The sequence below is a fragment of the Microtus pennsylvanicus genome, chromosome 1 (assembly GCF_037038515.1).
Source record: "Microtus pennsylvanicus isolate mMicPen1 chromosome 1, mMicPen1.hap1, whole genome shotgun sequence".
Classification (NCBI taxonomy): domain Eukaryota; kingdom Metazoa; phylum Chordata; class Mammalia; order Rodentia; family Cricetidae; genus Microtus; species Microtus pennsylvanicus.
Window position 1 is genome coordinate 86,849,505 of NC_134579.1, and position 16,742 is coordinate 86,866,246.

Consider the following 16,742-nt stretch of genomic DNA (forward strand, 5'->3'; position numbering starts at 1 on the left):
AGGAAGGCAGAGGCGTGGCCCTACAGGAATGAGGAGAGGGCCAGCATGGCCGGACTCTCAGGCTCCAGGCTCTGCACAGGAGATAGGGGCAGGCTGCAGGAGCAGACCAATGGACGACCATCCAGATGCCAACTGCCTCTTCTTGCTGTTTGTCCTGGTCCCCAATTCTCCCTGTTGGGAGGCCAGGGATGGTTAATTCACCTTTGTGGTGCTGACACCGAGCTCTGTGTTCAGGTCCTGGAGAGAGAGCACCACCAGAACTGAGCAGAGGATCTTGGGAGTGAACTGTAGCTTCTTTACCAGTGCTTTCTACACTGTCAAAGGCTACAAAGAGCATTATTTCCAGCTTGTGGGGGAGGGTCCACTCTCAGTCAAGCTCCTTCAAGTCTGCATTCTCAAAGAAAACAGTAGTGGAGGGTTTTTTGGCTTAAACAGGGAGAAGCTGCCCTCTGCTGGCCACATCTGGAAACACCACGGGTGGTTGGACAGTTGTTCAGAATTTTAGTGTCCCCACCCCCACTCGGTCAGGTCGCTAGCCCTGCTCCCCTAAATTCTATCTCTGAACTCTGTGAGTACCAGGTGAATTCTAATTACCTGTGTTGGGCAGAATTCCACCGCAGAAGAAACAGTTAACTAAGAGAGGAAAGATGTTCATTCAACACTGGCACTCACTGCCAAAACTTACAAAGTTTTAGAACTATTTATTCTCATAATCAGAAATGATGATCTTGGGGGGTAATTATTCTTCTCCCACTCAAAATGAGTGTTTAGGAGCTGGTCCGGTCGCGGAGTGAATTGGATGTCTGAGGGGAGGGCTTGCAGCCATGCTGAACTCTTGGGACAAGGATATGTGTACCCGAGCTCCCACGCTGCACACCGGCTCCCTTGCCACAAACCTCACTCCCCAACCCCCTGGCCTAGTTTATGAAGACCTTCGATCTCGTCGTGGACCGGCCCATGACCCTTGCGAGAGAATTTATTGAGCGACAGCATGCCAAGAACCGAACCTACTACGATCATCGGCAGTACCAAGGTGAGCCAGATATCACGGGGTGCAAAGAAGGTGATGTCCTGTGTATCTTTGAGGCTAAGAGCAATGGAAAAGGGAGTACAAAGTTAACCAGGAAACTGTGAGCATCATCCAGGAGAGACCTGAGGCTTGTCAACAGAGAGAAGGGGAGAGCTCAAAGCAGAATTGTGCCAAGGAACTGGAGCAGTGCACCGAGGTACCGAAAGCCTTCTATGACCACCATTATGACCAGAGAGCCTATTCTTCAGCCAGAGAGTGCTTGGCAAAGCAGAAGCAGAGGGTGCTAGGAGAGAGAAAGGCTGCCAAGCAAAAGGCTGCTGCCTAAGACTCCAAGAACTCGTTACATTGCTGAAAAAAAAGTGAGTGTTTAACACTAATTGAGAGCTGACAAGATTGTGTATTGTGTTTGTGAGTGTGGTCGGTTGAGTCTTCAGACAAAAATCTGCTCTTGGGCTGGAGAGATGGCTCAGTGGCTAAGAGCGTTTACTGCTTTTTCAGAAGATTCAGGTTCTTTCCCCAGCACCCACATGGAGGCTCACCTTCATCTGTTAGCTCTAGGATGCAGGTTACCTGATGCCCTCTTCTGGTCTCAGTGGGTACTACATGCATCTGGCACCCATACATCCCTGTAGTCAAATACTCCCATACACCAAACGAAAATAAATCTTCTTAAAAGCCTGCTCTTGCATCGAGCCATGTAGCTGGCATAGCCATGAGGGATCTGAGGTCTTGGAGAAGCTGAACTGTGCCTCGTGGGTCCTTCCAGAATCAGATCAAGGTTCTCAATGTCTTTTTGTATTCTGTTCGTGCTAATCAGTTTGTGCCACAAACACCACGCTGTCCCTGCAAAGTCACTTCAACAAACAGGGCAGCCTGACCTCTGAGGACAAGTCTCAACGACGTGGGACGGTGGTTCTCAACCTGTGGGTCATGACCCCTTCGGGGATTGAATGACCCTTCCCCAGGGGCCACATATCAGATATCCTGCATATCAGATATTTATATTATGATTCATAACAGTAGCAAAGTTACAGTTATGAAGTAATTTTATGGTTGGGGGTCACCACAACATGAGGAGCTGTATTAAAGGGGTCACAGTGTTAGGAAGGTTGAGAACCACGGTTGTAGGGACAGAAATCCTCTCATCATTCAGCTGTACGGTTATCTGAGCAGCTGTAGAAACTGTGGACGTTGGAGTCTGGCCTCTGTCCAGATCTCAGGTTTGCCATTCTCTGGCTTGGCCTAAAGCCACTGCTTTAGCCCGTGGGAGGCCAGTCACTCTGCTGTCAAATCGAAGCACTTCTGCAAACCTTGCATGGTGTCCTTGGGAATCTGCTGCCAGCTTGCAGAGACAGCGGTCACCCTGGTGGGTGGAAGCTGGACACTGTTATCAGTGGTCAGCCACTGTCATTGCATGGTCAGGGATGTCAATGGTGAAGGGGACGAGGCCTCTTTAGCCTGAAAACTCTACCAAAGTTTGAAGTCCTCAGATTCTTCCATCCTGGCCTACAAACAGTGAGTGTGGATCTGAGGTGTGCCTCGAAACTTCCCCCAGCAAACTGATGTGGCTGCCCCTCCCTAAATGAGGAGTCTTCAAACTGTTCTATACGTCTTTACCATTAAAAGTTTTGAACGTGTATACTGTTCGTAGATGTATATATTTATTTGAAATTGTAGCTGGTCATCCATAACCACAGGACCTCATCTTCAGACTCAATTAAACACAGGTCATATATATATATATATATATATATATATATATATATATATATATATATGGAAATTTGTCTGAAGGGGCTGTGGAGATCGCTCAGTGGGTAAGATTATTTACAGTGTTTCTTAGTCAGTGTTCTCTGGAGGAACGAAGCTCACAGAATGGATCTATAGAAGAAAAGGGGATTTATTAGAGTAGCTTACAGACTGTGGTACAGCTAGCGCAACAACGGCTGTTTCTCATTGGAAAGGCCAAGGATCTGCAGTCATTTGTGGCAGCAGGCTGGATGCCTCAGATGGTCTTCAGGGACATTAGCATCCCAAGGAAGTAGATCCTAAGCCCAGGGAAGGGAAGCCTTGGCAGCAGGACTGATGAGCTTGCCAGCAAGAGTGAGTGAAAGCAGGCAAGGGTGAAACTCCCTTCTTCCTTCCTTTCATGTGGGCTGCCAGCAGGTGTGGCTCAGCCTTAGGGTGGGTCTTTCCACCTCAAACGATCCAGTCAAGAAAAGCCCTCAGTCCACTGCTTGGGCTTTAACAGATTCCGGATGTAGTCGGGCTGACAGCAAGATGAGCCTGTGTAGATAGAAGCTGAGTCTGAGTTAGCAGTGCCTGCTGTAGAAATTAGCCCCATTTGGGAAACATCCAGGTTAGCTAAAGGATAAAACACTTATATTTTTATTTATTATAAGGGGAAAACACACAGAATAGGAATGAGAAGTCCAAGCTCAGCTGTGCCCCGTGGGAATCACACAGAGAGAGCACATCTGGGTTATGCACCCGTTTTTTTCTCTCTTGGTTCGAAAGCCATGCTTTAACTTGAATCCACTTCTTAAAGATAATAGGCTAACAAGACTTTCCCATCATCTCCCCCTTTCGTCTAAACAAGAGCAATTCAAATCCAACACAAAACTATGTACAGTAGGAACAGATATCAAGTATAAAATTACAAAACAACATAAGCAATATTAAACTAGGAACACAAGACAAACATTTTAATAAACATTCTATTTCAGAGAGTCTAAATCTTGCATCAGAAATAAGCTTGGCTAAATTGTGAGAGGAAGGTAACTATGACTATCTAATCTTCAACCCCATCGAAGGCCTGAGAAGGGAGATAATGTCCTATTCTACCACAATTAAAACATTTGGTATTTTGATGTTTCCTCAGACATTGGAAATTGCTTCTCCTACCCAAGCTTCAGTACTATAGTCAAGTGTTTCAACATTCATTGTATGCAAGATCCATTCATCCACTGGTGCTGATCTGACCTTTTAAGGCCCAAGAATATTTTTGCATTCTAAGTTGGCATTCTCAAGAGCCAAAGATTCAATTGGTACACGTCTAACTTCTGGGTCGGTTACCCCTATTTGTACAGCCTTAGTTAATCTGTGTAAAAAGCCACTACAAGGTTCTCTCTGAGCCTCTTTAACCCTAATATATGATTCAACTCTCTTTCTTAGTTTCTGAATCCTGTCCCAAGCATTTAAAGCTATTGTGCTTCATATGGACAAGGTGTATTCATCATAAAGAGATTGATCCTGAGGATCAGAGTAAAGTCCCTCACCCAGAATTTGATCTAGAGAAATCTCAAGTCCTTTTCCTTTTCCCTGTTGCTCTAAAATTTTTGCCTCTTCTCTCCAGTAGCACCACCAAAGCAACTGCGGCCCATTTTCTAGGACTGCTGAGATTAACTAAATCCTGTCTTGTGGTGTTGCTTTGTTGCTTGAAGCCCATGTTTTGACCATTTCCCTAAAGAAGGATGTATGTATTCCATAAGATACAATTGCTTGTTTAATTTCCTTTAGATCAGTCATATATATGGACTCCCATGTATATTCTTTGACTACCTTAGGGTATTTGGTGCCAGAAGCTCTTTCTGATGATATCACTGGAAATGCAGGTAGAACTCTGGGTAAGATATCCTGGAGTTTGGTACATACTGATAAGGCTAAATTTTGTCTTTGCACTTTTTGTCCCTGGTCATCAAATTTGATAACTTCCTTAATCTTTTTTTTAAATTTTTTATTTATTTTATTGAAAAAAAATTTCTGCCTCCTCCCAGCCTCCCATTTCCTTCCCCCTCCTCCCACTCCTCTCCCCCTCCCCCCACTCCTCTCCCCCTCCCCCTACTCCTCTCCCCCTCCCTCTCCAGTCTGAAGAGCAGTCAGGGTTCTCTGCCCTGTGGAAAGTCCAAAGTCCTCCCCCCTCCATCCTGGTCTAGGAAGGTGAACATTCAAACTGGCTAGGCTCCCACAAAGCCAGAACATGAAGTGCCATTGTCCTTGGCTTCTCAGCAGCCCTCATTGTCCGCCATATTCAGAGAGTCCGGTTTTATCCCATGCTTTTTCAGTCCTAGTCCAGCTGGCCTTGGTGAGCTCCCAATAGATCAGCCCCACTTTCCTTAATCTTTTAAAATCTTTTTTACCATTGCCTTTTGTAAAGTCTGGATCTCCTGTTCTGTTCTGATGGCCTCATTAAAGATTTCAAGGTGTGAAGTCTGTCAAGTAGAGATAGTGTTTCATCCTTGGACATAATTTTTATAGCATGCATACTACCTTGCTGGAGAGACACTTTTCAGTCAATCTATTATAACCCTTCAATAGAGTCCGAGTAATACATTCAACAGTATGAATTCTCTCTGACAATGTCTCAGCACCCTCTGGCCATTGAATGGGTTTTGTTTGTCAAATTGGCCGTATTCTTCTCCAGAGTGTAGAATTTTCCTTTTAGTAGATTATTATCAGCATGCAAAGACTATATTATTTCTAAAAGTACCTTATTCAACTGAGTTTTGTTAGTCAAATTGTTTGTATGCTTCTCTAGAGTTTTGAATTTTCCTTTCAGTAGATTATTATCAGCCTGTAAAGACTGTGTCATTTCTAAAAGTGCCTCATTCTTGGCCCTATTGTCACACCATGTTTTTAAGGAGAACCTATGAAGGACAAAGCTGGTCCCCAGAATCAAATAGAAAGATGTAGGAGGGAAATCATATAAACCTTGCATGACATTGTACATAATATAGGTAAATACGCTAGTGAACTCCTGGATTGTTAAGTTGTCCATAATTTTTCCCTTTTAAATTATAAATTTATAATTTATATTTCAAATTATAAATCTTACCGGTGGTTGATTTTGAGCTGGAGTAGGTGCAATAACTGTTACCTGCCAGTAGGTGTCGCGGCACGCTTGGAGCCGCATGGCTGCTTTGAATCTGATTTAGCGTTAAATGATAAAAGATATGCTCAGATTAAAAACAGTTATTTAGTGTAAATCACGGGCTGTGTGCTCCGCGGAAGTCCCTGACTGGTTGGTGGCAACACAGCTCTAGAATAGCAAGGTAGTGATGCAGAACAGAGGCATTCAGGGAAACCCAGGGAAGCCCGCATCTCTCCTGAGTTTCCACAGCGCAGAAAAACTGGACCGAGAGCGGCTCCAAGTCCTCAGACACCTTGGTCCTCCGAGACTGTATGGCTCTGAGGTGTTTAATGAGGAAATACGAAGGACCTCAGCTAGCGGCTACTCAGGGCCAATGCGCGGGAATTCTATACCCAAAATGAACGGCGTGGAGCCTGACCCGTGTCTGGTCAGAGCCGCTGGAGACTCTAGCCCCACAATGTGGGTGCCAGCTGTAGAAATTAGCTTGATTCGGGAAATACCCAGTGTAGCTAAAAGATAAAACAATTATATTTTTGTTTATTATAAGGGGGAAAACTCACAGACCAGGAACGAGAAGTCCAAGCTCAGCTGTGCGCCACGGGAATCACACACAGAGCACACCTGGGTCGGGTGCCCGTTTTTTCTCTCTAGGTCCCAGAAAGCCTCGCCTTAACTTGGATCCACCTCTTTTTTTATTTTTATTTTTTATTTTTTTATTTTTTATTTATTTATTAAAGATTTCTGCCTCCTCCCCGCCACCGCCTCCCATTTCCCCCTCCCCCCATCAAGTCCCCCTCCCTCGTCAGCCCAAAGAGCAATCAGGGTTCCCTGCCCTGTGGGAAGTCCAAGGACCACCCACCTCCATCCAGGTCTAGTAAGGTGAGCATCCAAACTGCCTAGGCTCCCACAAAGCCAGTACGTGCAGTAGGATCAAAAACCCATTGCCATTGTTCTTGAGTTCTCAGTAGTCCTCATTGTCCGCTATGTTCAGCGAGTCCGGTTTTATCCCATGATTTTTCAGACCCGGGCCAGCTGGCCAAAGAAAAACATATAGACATCCTCCTGAATATTAACCTTCATCAGGCGGTGAAAGGAGACAGAGACAGAGACCCACATTGGAGCACCGGACAGAAATCTCAAGGTCCAAATCAGGAGCAGATGGAGAGAGAGCACGAGCAAGGAACTCAGGACCGGGAGGGGTGCACCCACACAATGAGACAATGGGGATGTTCTATTGGATCCACCTCTTAACAAGTTTTTTTCATCAGCCTATGTCAAAAGCCAGGCAGAGCCGAGTACTTAACAGTCCTTGGAGGGCAGAGGCCAGTATAGTTCTACATTCAAAGAGAGATCCTGTCTCAAAGCAGTAATGCAGATTTGTAGAGCCGACATTGGAGTCTTCCTTCGGCCCCTGCTCCTGTGCTCATGGGTACCCACGGACACCACAGGTATGCACTGCTCCCCACTGGGCCTGTACTGAATGAACCTACATGGGCTTTTGGCTTTCTTCTGTTAATATAGCGTAACGATTTTCCTAGCATTCTTATCTTAATGGCTATAAGTCACCTAGAGGGGCTTTAAGTCTCTGGAGAGTATGTGTAGGTGGGGGATGGAGCTCCTGTGTAAATGCCATACAATGCCGTGTAAAGGAGTGGAGCATCTTTGGATTGGGGGTTCGTTAGGGGGTCCTGGAAGCAATCCCGGCAGACACCAAGGGATGAGCTTGCACACACACACCCTCTGCCGTCAGTCTAGAGACAAACGCCACACAACTCGAGATTTGCTTCTTTGAAACAATCACAAGCAGAAAGTGTAGCTACATTTTCACATTTGCGAATCTGCTCGGGTACCTGCCAAAGAGACCGCATCTCCCCAGGGTCTGAGAAGGAGCGACCCATCCAGACGTGTTAACCCCCTTCTCCCTGCCACACCCACTGCAGACCCAAGGACACTGGTCCTCCCACATCCTCTAATCCATGCTGTGAAAGAAACTGTTAGGTCGTATCATTTCAAGACTAATGACAAAGGAGAAAGACTGTACAAACACCAGGTGCTTTCTGAATACCGCAGCCCACTGGCTTGTTGAACAGGTGGATTTAGAACCAGCTGATCCACAGTCACTCCCAGCATCCAGCTTACCTGGCATCCTAGTGGGAACAGTTGGGTCCCCGGTGTCTAAGTTTCTATGCCATGGATGGGCTGTCACTCATTCGCTAATTACTTCAGGTCTGCCCTCTGCTGGGAGGAAAGGGTAGGGAAGAGGAGAAGGGGAACAGACAGCCTCCCTGACTGACCTGGGACGGACTGCTTCCTCAGAGGACCCTTCTGGGGCACATGCTGGATCCACACCACTCCACACCCACATCTGTGCCTTGTTCATCCCCCGAGGACTGCTGAGCAGGGGAGATGTGCCCAGCCTCACCAATGCACATTCAGGGGATTCACAATGACAAAGGCTACACATGGTTAAAGTTCTAATCTTGGGGCTGGAGAGATGGCCCAGCACATGACTGCTTTCTCAGAAGACCCAGGCTCAGTCCCCAGCACTCACCAGGCATCTTACAATGATCTGTAACTCCAGTAACAGGGGATATGGTACCCTCTTCTGACCTCTGGGGCCCCTGCTCTCACGTGTTGCACAGACGCACACCCAGGTGAAACACTCATACACATAAAAGTAAGTAATAAAAACATTAATTTTTTTATCTTTATGACACCTTTTAGTGATTTTTTTTAGCAATCATATACTTTTCTAGGTTTTAGGTAAAACTGAAAGCTTTAAATAATTCGAAGAAGCTGAATTTTGTGGAAGAAGTCATAGAGGGGTAAGAGTGACCATCAGACATTACACGAGAGATCAAAAAAAAAAAACCCGAAGAACAAAATACAACTTCATGAAGATGCACCATCGACATGGAGAAGAGGAGAAAGATCAGGGTCAAGGGTGGAAGAAGCTGGGGAGCAGGCAGGGAGCACAGACCGGATGGGGGTGGGAGCACTGATCTAGAGGCTCTCCATAGTGATGTGGGTTTCACGGACAAGCAAAGCAGGACCCCCGATAGAATCTTTATCTGCTAAGAAAACGTAGGATCTTCGCTAAGCATTGTCTGGGTGGCAGTACCTAGTGGAGTGATACCAGGTACGGCCCGCATCACCGTCATCGGCTGGAGAACCTCAGGTTCCGGGTGGGAAGATGTACCTAAGGAAGTCACGCTGTCTTACGTGCTTTAGCATGGTAGACATTGGATAAGGACTGTGTGATGTGTAACAGCGACATCTCTCGGGGATCAGGGAAGGTTCTGGGGCAGAGGGTCATGTGAGTTGGTCCTTGAGTGCAGGTCAGTCAGTGCCCTGTGGGCGGGGCAGGAGGCAGTTGAGGGACAGTTGGGGATGGAAAGGAGAGAAGGGAGCCCTTGAGGATCAGACGGGAGGGGAGATGAGGGAGACTTATGAGGGAGAGTGTTCTGGCTCTGCAGGATGACGCTGGAGAGTCAAAAGCAGGCCACAGAGGGACACCATGCACAGGCGGCTGAACATGAGGTCTGGAGCTATGGATGCACGGGCCTCACTTTGGGCTCCAGTCTCCGATCACCCGTACTGTGGAGGTGGCCCTAATGCAGTACAGTTTCTCTAGGGCTGCCTGGTTGTGGTTCCTAGTGTCACGTGACTTGCTTGGAGGAGGGTGGCTACAGAGGAACCTTCTGCAGCTCAGTTCCAGGAACTGGGATGGACCCATCGCTGGCGACAGTGAAGGCCTGAAAGCCAGAGGGCCCTGCCTCTGGCTGCATGCTCTGCCAGGTGAAGGGAAATGTCACCCTTGGGGATGCTGCTGAGTAAGATAGTGGTGCCTTCGAGGGTCATGGGAGCAGGAAAATGTCTAGGCCGCTAAATCATGGAGTCCAGCCATGGTGGGCTCTCCTGTTTCTTAATGGCCCAGCATTTGGGCCAGAGACCAGAGTGCATGCACACAGAACTGGGTTCTGGAATTCTCTTGTGTGTGAGATGGCAACAGCCATATACGCTCAAATCTGCTGTGATGATCTCTTCTGTTACTACTCCATTCTCCTTAGAGAGATCTAGCCCTCGGAGGGCTAGGGAGCATCCCAGCCTGCAGGGCTAGTGGGCATCCCAGCCTACAGAGCTAGTGGGCATCCCAGCCTGCAGGGCTAGCGAGCATCCCAGCCTGCAGGGCTAGTGGGCATCCCAGCCTGCAGGGCTAGTGGGCATCCCAGCCTGCAGGGCTAGCGAGTATCCCGGCCTGCAGGGCTAACAAGCATCCCGGCCTGCAGGGCTAACAAGCATCCCAGCCTGCAGGGCTAGTGGGCATCCCAGCCTGCAGGGCTAGTGAGCATCCTAACCATGGAGGGCTAGTGAGCATCCCAGCCTGCAGGGCTAACAAGCATCCCGGCCTGCAGGGCTAACAAGCATCCCGGCCTGCAGGACTAGTGAATATCTCAGCCTGCAGGGCTAACGAGCATCCCAGCCTGCAGGGCTAGTGGGCATCCCAGCCTGCAGGGCTAGTAAGCATCCTAACCATGGAGGGCTAGTGAGCATTCCAGCCTGGAGGACTAGCAAGCATGCCAGCCTGCAGGACTAGCGAGTATCCTGGCCTGCAGGGCTAACAAGCATCCCAGCCTGCAGGGCTAGTGGGCATCCCAGCCTGCAGGGCTAACAAGCACCCCAGCCTGGTGACTTTAGGCACCAAGGATGAATGTGTTAGAAAAGAATGTGGGGGAGTTGGACTGATTTGGTCTTTAAAACCTCTTAGACACTCTGTCTGCCCTGGTACAGGCTTGCCAGCTGCAGGCCCGCTCTCTTCTCTAACAGGTTAGGGTCCGATGGCATGGTTTTTGCAGCGCCTTCCAGCCCCTCTGATCAAGTGGAAAGACTTTGGGGGGGAAATCAGAAACAAACAAACAACAAATGTGTTCTTTTTAAATTAGGGCCTTTTGCATACAAGAAAACGAAAAACGTTGGGTCATAATTTGTTGGAATAGCCAATAAAAACCTCTCGGCTAAGTAATTTGCACATGATTCATGGTCTCTACTCTCCCAACATTTCTTTAAAATCTACAGCTAGAGGGTCTTGTGGCTCAGCTCCTTATAATTCTTGAACACAGCCCACAGACTCTGGGGCGAGATGCTTCCTGGATGTGTTTTTATTGTCCTGCCCATGGCCTTGCTTTGCTACAACTCATCACTACCAAAACTCTGAGAATGCTCCACACTCAGCAAGCATCTTTTATAGAGCTCAGCTTTCTGCCCAAGCTGTGTTTGCACTTATGAATACCTGGGGAGGGACAAGCAGTTGGCAATGGAGAACTATTAGCAGTCTCACAGGAACACACAGGCACGCACACCCAGAGAGACCCAGAGCTAAGGGCAAAATCACCCCCAAAGCAGCTGGCTACCAGCATTAATTTACAGCAAGAAAAAAAAATTTCTCCCGGGAAGTGGCTGAGAGCCGATATTTGCGGAATGTTTCCTCCATGCCAAACCCTGTTGCCACTACCCCATTGGAGGAGGGAGAGGAGGCCAATGCCAGCATATTGAGTAGGTAAAGTAAGGGGCAGGGTTGTGCAGATTAAGGATGTCTAGATGTGGGACCTTAGGAGAGTCCCCTTACTGTCTTCTGCCTCGATTTCTTCTTCTATCAGTGAAGTAGGGATGGTGGAAGTCTCAGTCAGGTGTTGATGCACACCTGAAATGCCAGCCCTTGGAGGGTTGTGGGGGGGGGCAGGAGGGTCTTAAACAAGGGCCAGCTTGGGCTATATAATGAGACGCCATTGCTACCCCCACCTTCCACTAACGAATGTTCTAGAGTTCTTTTCGGAATTGGAAACACATTCAAGGGACTTAGAAGAGCGCATGACTTGGACTACACACTCAGTGCACATTGGCTGGATTTCCTTTGGTTTTCATTTTGGAAACGGGGTCATATTATGTAGTTTTGGCTGGCCTGGACCCTAGAGCTCACTACGAAGACCAGGCTTGGCCTTGGTTCACAGAACTCTGCCCAAGCTGTGTTCTCCACAGCTGATCTCCAACCCTTGCTTCCGGGTCCTCCTCTAAGTGGCTATCAACTGTGTCTTGTTGAGGAGCACATAGCATCTCACACCCTGACCACACGTTCATGCTAGGCGCATTCCATGTTCAAAAGAAGCTATGGATGCCAAAACACTCAGTGTCCCATCCCACTGGCACTGTGACCACAGAGAGTCATGACAACAGCAGAGGTCCCTGACTGGTGTTCGGCCTATAATTGAGCGAGGTGACCCAGTGAGGATGTGGTCCTTGGGCGTGGGTGAGTGGCCTCTTCAGAGTGATGGCGGCACGTGTGAGACCTAGAGGCAGATTGGATGTGGAGTGATATAAGGCGCAGGACATCATCGTGGGCACCAGGGGTCGTGCTGGGGATTCGTTTTACTTAGGGCCCACCACAGAGGGAAGGCAAGGCAGAGACTGAAGTAACCTGGAGGCTTTTCTGCATGATGGATTATGATGTGTAAGCTAAAATCCACCCGCTCCTCCCTCAGTTGCTTTGGTTGTGGTGTTTACCGCAGCAACAGAGACCAGAGTAGAAACAGCCTGGAATGCCAAGGAGGCAGGACCGTTAGAGGCAACCCATGGCTCAGATCCATCCTTTTTCTAAAGAGGAGCAATTGATGAAGTTCAATAGTCCAGGGGAATCTTGTTTCGATGCCTGCCTTCTGCTGTTGACACTTGTGTTGTGGTTGTTTAGGGAGCCGTCCAGTCTGTGAAAAATATGTGTGAAATACAGGGTTGGAGGGAGTAGGGGTGGTATTCAGGAGAAGAGTGAGTCCCTTGAACTCAACTGACCCATCACAAGAATCATAAGTACATAACAACATTTTATTCAAAGTTCCTAAGTCACAGAGCAAAAGGCCATCCGCCCAAATCGTTTCAGTTTTATGGAGAAGGGAGCTCATGCCCAGAGCCCTTTACTGAAATCCCTGCGGTCACATAGCTAGTGACCAAGAGAGCCAGGTCTACTGTGACTGTTCTCTGTGGTGTGAGTAAGATTCTGAGAAGCCTGTGGCTTTGAGCCTCCGGTGTGGCAACACTGGGAGACCAGGGCAGGAATCTGGAGACAGAAACCGAAGCAGAGGTGACCGAAGCATCCTGCTTCCTGGCTTGTTCCTCATGGCATGCTCAGCCTGATTCCTTTTATAACCCAGGACCATCTATCTATGGGTGGCACCACCCACAGTGGGCCTGGCCCTTCTGCACAAACCATCAAGACAGTGTGCCACAGACGAATCTGAGGGAGGCATTTGAGATTCTCTCTTTCCAGGTATGTCAAGTGGACAACTAGGTTGGGCCAACATAGAGAGGCTAGCAGTTTCGGAAGGTCCTCCAGAAAGACAAACATGAAAGCTCCTTGAGGCCCAGCTACAGACAGATGCAGTCAACGAGGCCAATGGCGCCACATGTACTATGTACCTGGGGAGACAGCCCGCGGCCTTTCCTTTGGTCACACACCTTTTCTTATTTCTTAGGAACTGTTCTAATACTTTGCTTGGGGAAAAAATAATTTAACCCAGTGCCTAATGTATACCCTGATCTACTGACTCCGTACCATTTTAACTTTATAACCCATCGGAGGCTCCTCGTGAAACCATTTGCTTTTCGTGAGGCATCCACTTAATATTCAGGTCTTTGGTTGCCTTGGTAAATGATGGAGAGCTTAAGACTCTTGTTTATTTTGCTCTCGGAAGCAGAGGGCTGAGTTGATCATTCGTTCCAGTTCACGGCACTCTTTATCACCGACTCCTGCACAGCCCCAGCTCTCTCCTTCGGTCATTTATTCTTGCATGCCTTAGGTTTGTTTTTTTTTTTACTTCAATTATCTTTAGTTCTCCATTCTCATAGACGACCATCCAAGTCCATTCGGTGTATGTCATTATCAGCCATGCTCTGTCAAAAACACGGTGTTAGGGTGCTGGAGAGATGGCTCAGTGGTTAAGAGCATTGCCTGCTCTTACAAAGGTCCTGAGTTCAATTCCCGGCAACCACATGGTGGCTCACAACCATCTCTAAAGAGGTCTGGTGCCCTCTTCTGGCCTGCAGACATGCACACAGACAGAATATTGTATACATAATAAATAAATAAATATTTTAAAAAAAAACAAAAACACGGTGTTAAATGGACCTGCGATTACCTGAACACAAAAGTCCCATGGATCTGCTTGCATCTTTCCCTTTCTCTTTCCCTCCTTCTTCCTTTATTTCTTTCCCTCTTCCCCTTGCTTTTTCTGTCAGTCTAGGCTGTTCTGGGGTTGGAAGCCAGAGTTGCAGGCAGGCGGAAACCTTTCTCCCAGGACTGCGGTCACAGTCTTGATTCAGTATCTCATTTTAAGAACCGCAGTCAGGTTCCATGTGTATGTGGTGGCTGTGCCTTCTGACGCCTGGTGGGGCTGTCCCTGATCGTGCCAACCCAGCCTCTGCGACAGGACACAGATAAAAAGGCTCCACAAACAGATCCACAGCAAGCCTCTTCATGCACGGTGTCTTGGGACATGCCAAGAGACCTGTGTAGAAATGCATGCCTAGGGGTGGCATTATTGGGTCCTGGAGGTCAGGGACATTTAAGTTGACAAGGCCCGTTCTTCAAAATGGCTATGCTAACCTACGACGAAGCACCAGCAGATTCCAGTAGTCCCACATGCCAGGCACCACTTGGCAATATCCAGCTCCCTCCTTTTGGCCTACTGGACAGGCACACACAGTACCAATGTCACTTAATTGTATTTCTGCAAATCCTGGTGACTGTGGCTGTCTCTCCCCTTTTTCCTGCTAACTGCTTTCCATTTTTTTTGCCCCATTGAGAAGAAAGATGCTGCGACTGTCTGGTTTTGTGAGTGGGGTGCAGGGGATAGAACTCCAGGCTTGTGCATGCTGGGTTCTGCTCAGTTAAGACTCTTACTGATTTGCTGGGTTATTGCTGGTTTAGACGCCATCTCTCGTTAATTTTGTCATTGCGCGTGTGTCTTCCCCAGCCTGCGGACCACACCGCCTCATTCTTCTGTGGATTCTGCTTTTCCCAGGATAAAGTCAAGGCCATCAACTCTGACCACCTACGCTACACCTAGGAGGCTTCGTGTCACATACAATTCCTACCTCAGGGCCACCAAGATTCTCTCTGGAGACGGCCACATCCACATTGCATGTGACCACTGGGAACCTGTCCCCTGTCCCCTTTGTGGTGGTCTGAGGAGCCCACCGGAGTCAGGGTTCCACCAGCTCCCCGGCTTTGCTACCCTTAACTCAACACAATACTGTCCTGCCTGACGTCAGCCTCCGCAGGGTTGGCTGCTCTCCTCTTAGCTGACCCCGGCCACCTTTCCATGCCCCTTTCCTCAAACGCAAGCCAGTGACTCAGATACATCTAAGTCTCTTGGATCTCTTCCGTTCGGCATTTTTATCTGCTTTGAAAAACATGTCCAGGCCATTATCAGAACCTTTTCCTTAATTAGCTCAGTCTTGCCCTGTTCCCTCCCAGGGACTGTTCTCTAGTTGGCATTTCTTTTGCCCAGGGCTCCTGGGCCAGTGCTCTTAGGAGGGACCCAATAAATACTGTGCTCTCTGAATTCAAGTTGCTGCCACAGACTGCTTACATCAGCCCCCAAACCTTTTTAAAAAATGCTTTCCTTCCTTTGCAATCTCTAAAGTCACATCCGTGCCTGGGTTTTTAATCACTGGGAACCAGACTCTACTAGCCTCTTTGGATCTTTGTTCTTTCTGCCTGCCTCTGCCCCAGGGAGAGCAGAGAGCTGATGGGAGCCATGCCTACTCTGGTGTCTGGGTTCAGAGGGACAGTGACCCACATGGAGTCGCAGGGGCAGGGTGACCCTCCAGCACCTTCACCCGTGAGCAGCTGCTCCTCAGCTTGCGCAGTGAGCTCACTACCTCCACTGGTTTGTCCAGAGAGTGTTTGACATGAGTCTGCTTCTTGGGATTTTTTTTAAAACCCTCAAAGCCTCTTTTGGTCACCCCAGAATACATTTCCTGAAAGTGTGGCTCTCAGAGCCAAATACTCCTTGAGGAGGAAAGGAACCAGAGTTCTCCCCTTCGCCCTCTTTCCTGGGACTGCGGTAATAATTTGCCTTGTACTTGTTATCTTAAAACAATAGAAATTCATTCTCTCAAAAATTGGGGAGACCCAAATGCAAGAATGGGTATTATTTGGTTCTATAGTTTTGGGTATTATTGGGCTCTAAGGGTTTGAGTCTGGGGTGTCTCTTAAAGGCCTGTGTGCTGAATGCTTGATTTCAATTTGTTGTTGTCATGAGGTGTTGGGTCCTTTAAATAGAGGGGACTAGAGCCGGGCGGTGGTGGCACACGCCTTTAATCCCAGCACTCGGGAGGCAGAGGCAGGCAGATCTCTGTGAGTTCGAGACCAGCCTGGTCTACAAGAGCTAGTTCCAGGACAGGCTCCAAAACCACAGAGAAACCCTGTCTTGAAAAACCAAAAAAAAAAAAAAAAATAGAGGGGACTAAGGGGGGACTTTTAGGCTACTGGGAGTGTGCCCTGAAAGGGGAGAGTGTGAATCTATCCTTTATTTTCTTGGTTTCATTGGTTGCCATGTGAGCAGGTTGCTTTACCATCCCTGCTATGACATGCTTCTTCATGGCGGGCCCACCAGCCCGTCAAGGACTGTTACCCCCACTCTGGAAGTCAAGAAATTCTTTTTCCCTCTAGGCTGATTATGTCATGTTTGCTATGGTGATGAGAGACAAAATCAAGGTGTCCCCAGGCCTGTGCTGCCTGCAGAGACTCCAAGGGACAAACTGTCCCTGCCTCTTTTCGTTTCTGGCGAC

General features: G+C 48.2%; 1 pseudogene; it reads left to right on the forward strand.

Annotated features, from left to right (window-relative positions):
* The first annotated feature begins 824 nt into the window (after positions 1-824).
* On the forward strand, positions 825-1,789 carry LOC142840170 (NADH dehydrogenase [ubiquinone] 1 beta subcomplex subunit 10 pseudogene; annotated as a pseudogene).
* Positions 1,790-16,742: the final 14,953 nt, after the last annotated feature.